General features: G+C 48.8%; 1 protein-coding gene across 1 annotated transcript in view; it reads left to right on the forward strand.

Annotated features, from left to right (window-relative positions):
* Window positions 1-12,349, forward strand: part of LOC142564629 (uncharacterized) — a 52,927-nt gene that overhangs the window by 34,909 nt on the left and 5,669 nt on the right. The gene's annotated exons all lie outside the window — the stretch shown is intronic.

A 12,349-nucleotide genomic window follows, 5' to 3' on the forward strand; every position in this document is an offset into this window, starting at 1 on the left:
CGTTTGTTTTATCGAAGATAAACCATCGGGGATTGCAATGTTGGCGTACAGGGCAGTGACATCGAGTGTTGCGAGAATATATGTTGCGGGGTAGTCGCCTTTAGTATTAATCTCCTCCATAATTCTCAGCAAGTGGGGCGCACCTTCTACAAATGACGGAAATTCTTTGGCAAGTCACTAAGGAAGTGGTTAAGGAATGGGGACATGCTCTCTGTCGGGGCGTTGTTGATTGGTACTTTCGGGCGACCTGGGATAATAGCGGGAATTAGTTCAGTGAATGGAATTTTATGAATTTTTGGAAGGAGGTAGAAGCGACCGGCAATTGTGATGCCTGATTTTAAAAAATTGTGTTCTGACGGTGTTATCAATTCATCAGCTAAAAGTGATTTCAGCCTGTTCGTAATTGTCACTGTGTAGGATATTGTCGGATTGTTATCTAGCCTATTGTAATGTTCTGGGTTGTTTAGTTGTCTGCAAGACTTGTGCTTGTACCTTTCTACTTCTACTGTCCAAATAACTATACTTCCATCCTTATCTTTTTAACAAGAATTTCATTCCGTCATTCGTATCATTTCGAATCTTAGTTGCCGGTATGACATTGTTATTAGGGAAGCAGATAAGGGTCGAAGTATAGTTATTTGGATGTAGAAAAATATAAGCATGTGGCTTACAGACGACTAAACCACCCAGAACATTACCGTAAGCTGGATAACGATCCGCCATTATCGTACACTGTGGCTATTAACAGGCTGAAATTACTTTTGGCTGATGAACTAATAACACCGTCAGAAGGCAAATTTCTTAAACCAAGCAACAAAACTGTCGGGCGCTTCTACCTCCTTCCCAAAATTCACAAAATTCCATCCAGTGAACTATACACCGCTATTATCCCAGGTCGCCCGATAGTATCAAACAACACCCGAAAGAGAGCATGTGGACGTTTCTTTACTTCCTTGGTGACTTGCCAAAAGCACTTTCGTCATTTGCACAAGATACGCCCCTCCTGCTAAGAATTATGAAGGACATTAATACTAAAGGCACACTACCCCACAACATAATTCTCACTACACTAGATGTGACGGCCCTGTACATCCGCATTCCCATCCCCGATGGTTTATCTTCGATAAAACAAACGCTGTCTAAATGCAATGCACAACACTCCATTGAAGTCTACTTGTCTCTGCTTGAATTAGTTCTAACGCATGACTACGTCAAACTTGAGAAGCGTTACTACCTACGATGACATGGGACAAACATGGGTACGCCTTTTCCACCAACCAACGCGAACATATTTATGGGGATTATAGAAAGAGATATCATGTCGCGCGGCACTGACAAACTTTAACACATATATAGGATACATAGACGACATATTCATAATATGCGGACATGGTCAAGATATTCTAGGTACATATGTAGCATTTAAATTCTTTTCACCCAACAATAAAATTGACATCAGAATCTTCAACTGAGCGCATAAACTTTCTGGACACAACAATATACATTCACAATGGGGCAGCAAAGACAACACTGTATATGAAACCTTTCGACGAACAGTACCTAGAATATACGAGCCACCATCCCAGTTATTGCAGACAAAGCATGTTTAAAGGCCAAACCACATGACTACGTCGCATTTCCATTGAAAACCAAGACTGCACATGTAGACTCGAAAACCTTAAGGAGACCTTATCAAAGAACAACCACCCAAACAATCACATTCAGAAAGTCTACACTGCTGCTACCAAACTTGATCGAGCCGAGGTTCTCAAGCCCAGACCGAGGATCACGAGAACAACAACGCCTCTTCTTACTACCAAATTCTCAAACGCCCTCCCAAACGTGAGCAACATCCTCAGCAAATACCAACCAATTCTCACGAGCAACCAGAAACTTAAGATTTTCCCCACCCACGCAAGGTAGCCTACGGACGCAACACTAACTTTAAAAATATTCTTGCGCATGCCAAGCTAAGGATAAAGACGAAGTTGCGAACTGGTCCCTGTGGCGGCCCAAGGTTCTCTACATGTAAACATATTCAATCTACTACTTGAGTAAAAGGTACAGGGCCGAATTAGAAACGGTAACATCGAGTTTCACCTGCACATCAAGCAACATAGTCTACTGTCTAGAATGTGCGACTTGTAGCAAACAATACATAGGTGAGACTGGACAACAAATTTATACAAGACCCAACGGCCACCGCACGGATAGAAAACACAATTTATCTAAAGCAGTAACCAGCTACTTCACTGAACATGGTCATATATTCGACAAAGCAAGGCTCTATATACTACAAACATATTTCTGTTCGCTTCGCGAAAGGCAATATACGGAAGCATACCTCTTACACAAGTTTAATTGCCTACACCCGACTGGTATTAATGTGGCACGTGGCAACTTAATATCCTTAACGCGGTAAGTTAAATCTGAAATTCTCATATCATCAACTAAGGCACAAAAACCTTATGCCACCAGCTAATCTTAATTCTTAACCTCACCTATTCTTCCATTTCGAAAACGTTTTGCTGCCTACTACTCAATTTAATACACTCTTTCATGTTTTTAATTCTATATCAACTGTACGGACCCCTTAACCTAAGCACACCTGTCCCCGCGCGCTTCTACACATGTCATCCTTCGATTTGTTATTCCAGTTTCGCTTCCCCCGTTTTTTTGTCTGTTTGAATTATATATATTTTTTGAAACTTCCACGCCTTCACGTTCCAAAGTCCCAGACGCCAAGATGCCTTTATGAGCGCCTCATCCACACAGGGTATCGCCATTTCTGTATACCGCCGTAACGACACCTACGTTGAGCTACTGTGGCTACTAACGTTCTTTGAAAGATCATGCCGCTGCCTTCCAGTTACCCCATGCATTTCAGCCCAGAGTCCTTGTCGCCTTCTGAACTGCTTGAAAATTACACGACGCATTTGCTGCTACGCTACTAAAGTCAATCTTTCAACTGATGACTTGTGGGTCTTTTTTGTTACTCGCTCACTGACCGCCTGACCGGCCCTTCTAAAGCCACAAAAGCGTGCCGCCAACGGCACCCCTGAATGCTTCCTAATCTGTCGCTTCCCCAGCACCCTCCCATGCCCCTCTTTTTCTTTTCTTCTCCTTTTTTTCTCTCGGTGTCCCCCTTTTTTTCTCCTTTTTCTCCTTCCCAATCTCCCGCTCTTGTTCCCTCGTTTTGGGAACCCCGCTCACAGACGCCAAGTGACAATGCTCATCCTCTTTGAAGTCTTTCCCTTTACAACGAGTCGCTACCGACAACAACCACACGTGACCCCACTGTACTAAATCTTTAAAAGTAACATGCCTAGGATGACGAGGCTGCCTTTGACGAAGATAGGTTCTCTTATCGAAACGTTGTCCAGCCTTTTTGAGGCGCCTTGTCCCTGTTTATAACCTTTATACCAAAATGTGATATTCCATCTGCCTGCCCCTTTTTTGATTCTGGTACTACGCAAGGAATTCTTTGAATTAAACGTATAAACTCCTTCGTCGCAGGCGGATGCGCGAAGGCTCTCCGCTTTGTACCAATCTCCGTCTTGAAGGGAATGTTTAGCTAGGCCCCACGTTCAATTCTCTATTCGAGTACACTAATATAGCAATGCTATTATGAATGTTATTAAAACCAATGCATCGATTTGAATCAGATTTGTTGTATCTGCGTCAAATACATAAATTCTAGCAAGTCTAAAAAACGCACTTTGATTTGGAAACTTTCATTTTTCAATAGAATGACCGAATCTTTGATTCAAAGAACAGAAGCAAGAAGCTTACCGACTGTCTCAGTTTGCACTAAAAGTAGATTTTTGATTCTTATCAACTGCATCTGTTAACTGTAAAAAAATTTGAGAGGACTTTTACGAAAGTACTATTCACGAATTAGCGATGTTATTCGAACTGGTGGAACATATGAGTTTTTACGCAATTGGGTTATTTTTATTAGTGAATATGAATTATCAATATTGTGACGCAGATTGGAGATGGAGTCTTACAAAATATACGCTTCTCTTTAATGGCGGGCCAGAACAAGAGCGTGCAGCTTACGCGCTTCATCGTGTTTCGTGACGCGGACCTTCGCCCGTGCCTCCCTGCGGTGCGGGAGCCCCACATCTTTGTGTCAATTGCCGCCCATGCAAAAAGCGACCGCCTCGGTCGCGTCAAAAAGTTCTTTTAGTGACATAAGAAATGGAGCTCCTCAGGAGCAATCTCGGCGTTGACGTACGCGCATAGTGTGGTTTCATGCACACTACGTGAACAACTTCAGCCCGAGGACGACGACGAAGTGAACTGGGGTCAGAACTGCAGAGGACGACTTCCTAGGTCGCGTCACTGAGGCGGTGTGTAACCTTGTAGGGCCCAAAATACCCGCAGTTGAACTTTTCGGAGAATCCACGGCGGCGGACGGGCGTCCAGAGCCACACGAAGGCGCCGGTATTGTAATGGACGTCGCTTCGACCCTGGTTGTATCGAAGGGTGTCGCTATGCTGTTGGCTCCGGATACGATGCCGAGAAAGCTGGCGTGCCTCTTCTGCTCTTTGTACGAACTCTTCCGCGTGTTCGCTGGTCGGGTTATTATAAGCCAGAGGTAGCATGGCGTCAAGTGTTGACGTGACGTGGCACCCGTATACAAGTTGCAACGTCGCAAATTGTGTAGTCTCATGTAAATCAGTAATATATGCGGAAGTCACATAGGGTAAGATCTCGTCCGACGACTTTTGCTCTACGTCGACATACATGGAGAGCATATCAGCCAGCGTTCTGTTCAGACGCTCCGTTAATCCATTAGTTTGAAGGTTCTACGCAGCGCTCTTGCACTGAGAGCTGTGCATCAGCTGGAGAACGCCCTGCATAAGCGCCACTGTAAATGCTGTAACGCGGTCGGTGATGAGAACAGATGGTTCACCATGTCGTAGGACGATGTGGCGTACAAAGTACTTGGCCACTTCATACGAATTTGCTTGCGGAATAGTTTCCGCGTACTGGATTAAGTAGTCTGTAGCGACGACTATCCATCTGTTGCGCGAAGAGGTCACTGGGGATGGTCGAAGTAAATCCATTCGTATTTGATGGAACGGTGCTTGAGGAGGGTCCACAGGATGGAGAAAGCCAGCCGGTTTAACTGGTGGTTAAACCGGCTGGCTGTGTTTTTGTTAAACCAGCAAATGCCATGTGTTTCGCGCATGGCTCATCATGGCAGGCTTTCAAATGTCTTGGCGTAGCGCTGATGGCACAACAAGGAGGTACGTATTGGGACCGCTGCCGCAGTTTTAACGCGATAGCGTTAAGGAGCACGTGTCGCGGAAAATCCGGTGTCGGCGGCGTCGGTGTCGGCGACGTTGACCATGAGTAAAAATCCCTGAAGGCAATTCATAAATAAAAAACTACTCGCAAGATGGGCTTGGCGGGAATCGGACCAGGGTCTCCGCAGTGTCTGACGGAGTCGCTAACACTCAGCCATGATTTACATGGTTCGAAGCGGGACAAAAGCGCCTCTAGTGAATGCGGTGTTGCCTTAGAAACGTGCCGTAGAAACTTATACTGCGGTGTATATCGCTAATTATGAGCATTTAAATTACAGAAGTCGCAGTCAAACCAATAGCTTAGTACGTTGGCGCTACATTTCTTCTGCGCTTGGCGCACACGCAGAGCCATCTTGCGGCAAAGACAGAAGACCCCCTCCTCGCAATCTACAGCGCCGCCTCGACAGGTGGGGCTCCACTCGCCTGCTTCTCCCCTTCGTCTCGTTTGAGCACATCGTGCCGTGCGGGGACCGGTACTAGGATGCCCAATACCCTGGCGTTTAATAAGTTTTCTCGCTCTCTCCCATTCCAACTTCCAGCGTGCATCACTCGAACCGTCGTGTTTAGGCGACGCGGCTCCTCTTTCCGCTCACAGCGCGATTCCTAGGTGCAGCGCCCGATGCGTGACGCCTCTGAGTAATCGCTGCACCTTAGTGCGTCTGGTAGGACAGCGTCCCCTGCGATGTGTGCCGTACTGCTGGCGAGGAGCCATGCGTCTGCGTGGTGCTCCCAAGCGAGATAGAGGACGATTCCATCGGGTCGTCAGTCCCATGATTGCGTCCGCCTTCATGGCGCGTCGTGGCCCGGCTGTCCGTGCCGATCACGACGTTTGGCTCGCATAGATCGTTTCTCCCTCCGAGACACCGAGTTCTTTGGTTTGTTCCGCTTGCTCAGGCGCACATGTCGTTGCCGCGCCGAACGCTGGGTTGCTCGGCGCTCACCGCGTGATTGGTGGCTGCAAAGTCCGATGCGGGACGCTTCGTAAGTGATGGCTGCGCCGACGACGACATTCATCCAGGTATGTCATGCCGGAAGAGCGATTTCAAGGAGTCCACAATGACTATGATGAGTGAAAATGCCAGTGTGGTGTGAGTGTATGCGTGTGCTGAGTGACCGAGATACTCAGTGCGTTTGAAAGCTAAACGAACAGGGGAGCAAGAAACGTTGTATTGTGCACAACACAGTGCGCAATGTAGATTGTAAGAAGCACTTATTGTAGCAAATAATTAAAGAAAGTTGTGCTGTGGACTTAGGAATGTCGAGTGACTCAAGAGCATGCCGAGTGAATGAGTGGGCGGTGCGAACGTGGTGCGATAACGCTATCGTGTTCCACTCTTGAAGGCGAAGCTTAAGCGTCCCCCAATTTTTCTTGTAAAGGACGTCGTTATGCACGTAGTGCGATGATAAGCCGCGCACGAGCGAGCGCGGTAAAACACCTTCAACTTCGTGGAGGTGCTCGATCAGCTGCAGCAGCTTAGCGTCAGCGCGCTGGTGCTCAGCCATATTTATGGCGTCAATAACGCCGACAAATGGCAAGTCATAGTCAGGGTCCGATGACGTCGTAAGGAGTGGTGCACGTGACAAACGGGCAGCGTCACTGTGCTGCCTTCCAAATCGGTAGACAACTGTCACATCGCACTCCTGTAGGCGCAGGCTCCAACGGGCTAGTCTGCCTGAAGGATGCTTGAGGTTGGCAAGCCAGCACAGGGCGTGGTTATCGCTGACAGCCTTTAACGGTCTACCGTACAAGTAGGGTTGGAATTTACCAATTGCCCACACAACCGCTAAGCTTTCTTTTTCAGTGGTTGAGTAGTTTTTCTCAGCCTTGGTGAGACTGCGGCTTGAATAAGCAATGGTGCATTCCGCACCAGTTTGCATCTGCATAAGACCCGCATTGCTGGCGTCAGTACGAATTTCAGTTTCAACGTCTTCGTCAAAATGAGCAAGTATTGGGGTCTCTTGCAAACTCCTGCGCAATTCATTGAACGACTGCTGCTGCTCGTCCGCCCAAATGAAACGCGCATCGTAGCGTGTAAGCCGTGTCAGAGGCTCAGCAATTATCGAGAATCCCTCGACGAAGGATCTATAATATGCGCACAAACCAAGGAAGCGTTGGACAGCCTTCTTGTCTGAGGGTGGTGAAAACTCGGCGACAGCAGCTGACTTGTCGGGGTCTGGTCGGACGCCTTGAGGACCAATGACATGTCCAAGAAATTTGAGCTCTTGGAACCCGAAGTAGCATTTTTCAGGCTTGATGGTGACGCTGGCAGCATGGATCCCAGCGAGGACACTCTCGAGTCGTGCGAGATGTTCGTCAAGCGTGCTCGAGAACACGACAACGTCGTCCAAGTATACGAGGCAGGTTTGCCATTTGAGTTCAGCAGCACGGTATCTATCATCCGCTGAAAGGTGGCAAGTGCGAAACAGATACCGAAGGGGAGAGCTTTAAACTCATAAAGCCCGTCAGGCGTCACAAACGCTGTTTTTTCGCGATCCTGTTCATCAACTTCGATTTGCAATACCATGATTAAGGATACAACGAAGAAAAAACTTGTCATGTTGTTGTAGACGATCCAATGCATCGTCGATGCGTGGCAATGGATAAACATCGCGCTTGGTGACATGGTTAAACTTTCTGTATTCTACACAGAAGCGCATTGTGTTGTCTTTCTTTCTGACTAAGACTATCGGGGAGGCCCACGGGCTGGTGAACGGCTGGATCATGTCGTCTTGCAGCATCTCTTTCACCTGATGCATGATCGCTTCCCTTTCCACTGGAGACTCTGTGAGGATGCTGACGAACAGGACGTGCGGACTCGTCCGTAATAATGCGGTGCTTTGTGATGGACATGCGCCGCACTTTGGATGACGTTGAAAAACAGTTCACAATTTCTTTCACGAGGCTCAGTAGACGGTCTTTCTATTGCTCTGGCAGAGCGGCGCAAGCGTGAATCCGTTCTTTTATGCTGGGTAACTCAGATTGCTGAGACGATTAGGTTTCCAATGTGGCAATGTCAGTAACATCAGCGATATTGCGAAGAAATGCGATCGTCGTTCCTGGCGGTACATGCCGATACTCGTTGCTAAGGTTTGGTAGCAAAACGAGTGAACATTTGTTTTGCACCTGAAGAAGTCCTCTGGCTATACAAATGTGAGGCTCAAGAAGCAGGGGCGTGTTTGCCTCAGCAGTTCCTTCGGCGTCGTCCTCTATATCGCATCGGACAAGGGTAAGCACGCTGCTCTTGGGTGGCAACGTGACGTGATCGTCAGCACCGCAAAGCGCGATGTCACGGTCGTTGTCCTTACTGTTTGCTATGGCTTGCGTAGTAGCAAAGCTGACTCTAGACTCTTGCAGGTCGATGATGGCACGGTTCGTCTGAAGGAAATCTATGCCGAGTGTAAGGTCCTTTGAGCATTCAGGAAGAACGACGCAGTCGCCGATGTACGTGAAGCCCCGAATGTTGACTCGTGCTATATACCGACCCAAAAAAAGTATGAGATGCCTTCCTGCAGTACGAATCTGAGTGCCGGACCATTGCGGCCAAACTATGTTCAATATACGCGCGATATTTTGGCTCATAACAAACGTGTCCGCACCCGTGTCGATTAACGCCTTGACTTCGTTGTCATCTATGGTAACTGGTACATCACAGGATACTGACACGGACCTACACTGCTTTTTCTGCGTCTCAATTACGTCATATCACGGTGGTCGTAGTGGAGGATCTTCAGCGTTCGCAACGTCAGCAATGTCACCTCCGCAGGTAGCTGGACTCAGTTTTCCCGGGGGCTGGGCTGGGTGAGCGATGCCTCGTTGCCCTCAGCATGAATAGGGGGCTGGAAGACCTGTTTCGGGCGGGTGGAGGTGACCGTGGTTCAGGGCATCGTGGGGCAAACGAGGTCCTGGCGTCCATGAGGTATGTTTCAATCTCCAGGGGGCGTTCACTATTGCGCGGGCACGGCGCATTCAGTGAAAATCCACGGAGCCCAGCTCGGAGGTAAGGACATGCCCTGTAGAGGTGATCGGCTTCACCGCAATGAAAACACAAGGGCCTCTGGTCTGCGGTGCACAATACGTCGCTCTTTCGGGGTGGTCGTGTTTCTGCCATGAATGGCATGCGGCGAGGCCTGAAGTCGCCACTTGCTTGTTCAACGACGCGCACACCAATCCAGGACATCGCTCTTATCGCGAGACATCGGGGACAACGAACTTCGCGCATTTTCCGCATATGACATGCGAGGTTGTGGCTGCCGTACCTCGTGCTGGGGTGTCTCGCTTCGCTCTGGGACATGAACTGCCTGGCTGATTTCCTCCGGGACGACCTCAGCCAGAGTGAGTCGCTGTACCGATGCTGGAGCCAGCTGAAGCTTTTGGAGCTCTTCTCGAACCATAAGCTTAATAAGCTCCCGCAAGGCGTCGGTATTTTCCAAGGGCATAACAGAGGGTCACGCGATAGGGTTGACACGTCGCAGTTGTACTGTTTTGTTCGCTGCTGCTGTGCCTTTTCCATTGATATGGCTTCCGCGAGAAACTGTAAAGGTCTTTGGTGGGTTGCGTATTAGAGCACCGAACAACTCTTTCTTGACAAAACGCCTCACGTTCCTTAGATTTTTCTCTTCTGGCATGAACGGATCCGTGCTTCGGAAAAGTCGGGACATATCTTCGTCAAACATTGCGATGCTTCCGTTCGGCCTCTGTACTCTCGCCTGAAATGCAGATTCAGCTCGCTCCTTGCGATCGAGGCTGGCGTATGTGCCTATTAGCAGCCGTCGGAATTCGTCCCATGTCGAAAGGGCCGCCTCACGGTTCGCAAACCATGTCCGCGCATTGTCCTCGAGGGCAAAGTTGGCGTTGCGTAGCTTGCGCTGTGGAGTCGAGCCGTTGAATCCTGCGACACGCTCAAAGTGATCGAGCCAGTCCTTTACATCCTCGAAGGTGTCCCCATGGAAGGACGTGGGGATTCGCGGCTGGTTGAGGACGAAATTGGTCGGCGCGGTCGAGGAAGAAGATGGAACCGATGTATTCATTCTTCTGACTTGATTGGGTAGAGGCTCGTGCTCAGGCGGCAGTCCTTGAAGTCGGCGGCTTGTCCGTACGTGCACAGGAGTTAGCGCGACCGGACTTCGTACTGGGCTTGTAGACCATGTTCGATCTGGGAGCGGTAGCATGTACCCCGCACCTCCACCAGGAAAATTTAACGTGGATTGGAGACGGATTCTTGCAAAATATACGCTTCTCTTTAATGGCGGGCCACAACAATAGCGTGCAGCATACGCACTTCATCGTCTTTCGTGGCGCCGACCTTTGCGCTCGCCGTCCTGCGGTGCGGGAGCCCCACTTCTTTGTGTCAATATGATACCAGAGTCTTGTTTTAATTTTGCAATTCCCACTATCCTTTAAAAAAAGTTTGGCAGGTGTTGCACTTTTCTAACACAAGAAGACGAAAGCCTGCTGTACATTTGCTAGTACATTAAGGCATACAACTGGCGTTATAATTCTTTGTAAGACATATTGGTAATGCTATAAGTTATACAATCGGAGCTGCACTTCTTGCATGAGATAACGAGCCGCAATGGGAAGTAGACGTGTGGCACTAAAGCAACCTTTTCACTAATGGCAGGGGCGCACGCTTCTTCTATAGTAGCGTTCTTGCGTGGCCGTCCTTGCGGGCAGCAAGTCCGTGCACGCTCCTCCATCGCTCAACGCCGACAACCGCCGCCACCACTCCGACTGTGGTGTCAATGCGCAGAGCGCGCGCGCCCGCTTTTATGCGCGACAATTGGCGCGACAGCAATGACTAAACTTAAACATCGGCAGGCTGCCTTGTGTTGGCATGCAAGAGCACTATGCCGTATGTATAGACCTCGGAACGTCATCAAGGCGCTCGTTTTAATCACGCATGACGTGGTGCCACCACCTCCCCACCGTCACGTGCTCCACCCAATGACGCACGTACTAGGTAGCGAGATAGCTGCTCCTTGAGCTGGGCCATCACGCACGCACTAGGCACAGCTTTAGTCAACGCGAACCAAGGAGCAGCCGTGGCTTCCGGAAAGCAAGCTTGTCTCGCCCCCCCCCCCCCCCCCGCAGTCCCAGGTTCGATTCCCGCCCAGACCGTAATGTACCGAATTCTACTTTCAAAGCCACTGATTTGTTTTGTTTGCAGGAACCTCCCTGAGAAATGTGACGACAATCGGAGCAATTTCGGCCGTGTTTTCACTTGTTACGATGTCTGCCATTTTTCGTCACGGATAAGTTTCGCCACGGTAACCGCCAACATAGACACCTTAGGCTTTCGCCTCACTATATAGTCACGTTGTCGTGGCAGTGAAGAATCAGACTGTGTCGCAACAGCGAGTAACACAACTCTTTATCCGGCGAACCTGTGCCCGACGACAAACGAAAGGATGTCACACTCGGGCAAAGTGATAGTGACGTAAACACGCGTCCGTCGTCGAAATATGATTCACAGGTTAGACGCGCTATCTACTCTTGCTTAATGCGGCATAGGCTCTAGTGTAATACCCGTTCTTCGCGTGCGTTGTATTATTTACAACATGGTTCACGTCCCACACAAAGTTGGGCGTAACACGTAACGTAACACGTAAAATTTGGGAAAAATGATATAAAGTTCCCATACAGAAACGCACGCATTGCGGAAGGTACACGGAATGAAGGAAACCAACAACGCCACTGAAACTAATCACAATTTGTTAGCGTGCACGCAAGATGAATTAGGGCGCACAACATCCACTGCTTCAGGTCGCGCATGGCGCTGGTGTTATTGCGTAACACCGTCGGGCACGACCTCATATTCCAGTGCACCATGATGCCGGAGTATCAAGTACAGACGAAGTAGCGTCGCAAAAGTTGCGTAAATTGAAAAACCACTTGGAACACTCATTGAGCTTTGACGTTTTCTGTTGAATGCAAGAAATCCCCGAAAATGTTGGCTAGAAAGTTTGCCGGGAAAAACTTCCTTCCTGTGCTAATGCACTTAGATACGAGCTCTTTTGATAAAATTTCCGCT

The sequence above is a fragment of the Dermacentor variabilis genome, chromosome 11 (assembly GCF_050947875.1).
Source record: "Dermacentor variabilis isolate Ectoservices chromosome 11, ASM5094787v1, whole genome shotgun sequence".
NCBI lineage: Eukaryota > Metazoa > Arthropoda > Arachnida > Ixodida > Ixodidae > Dermacentor > Dermacentor variabilis.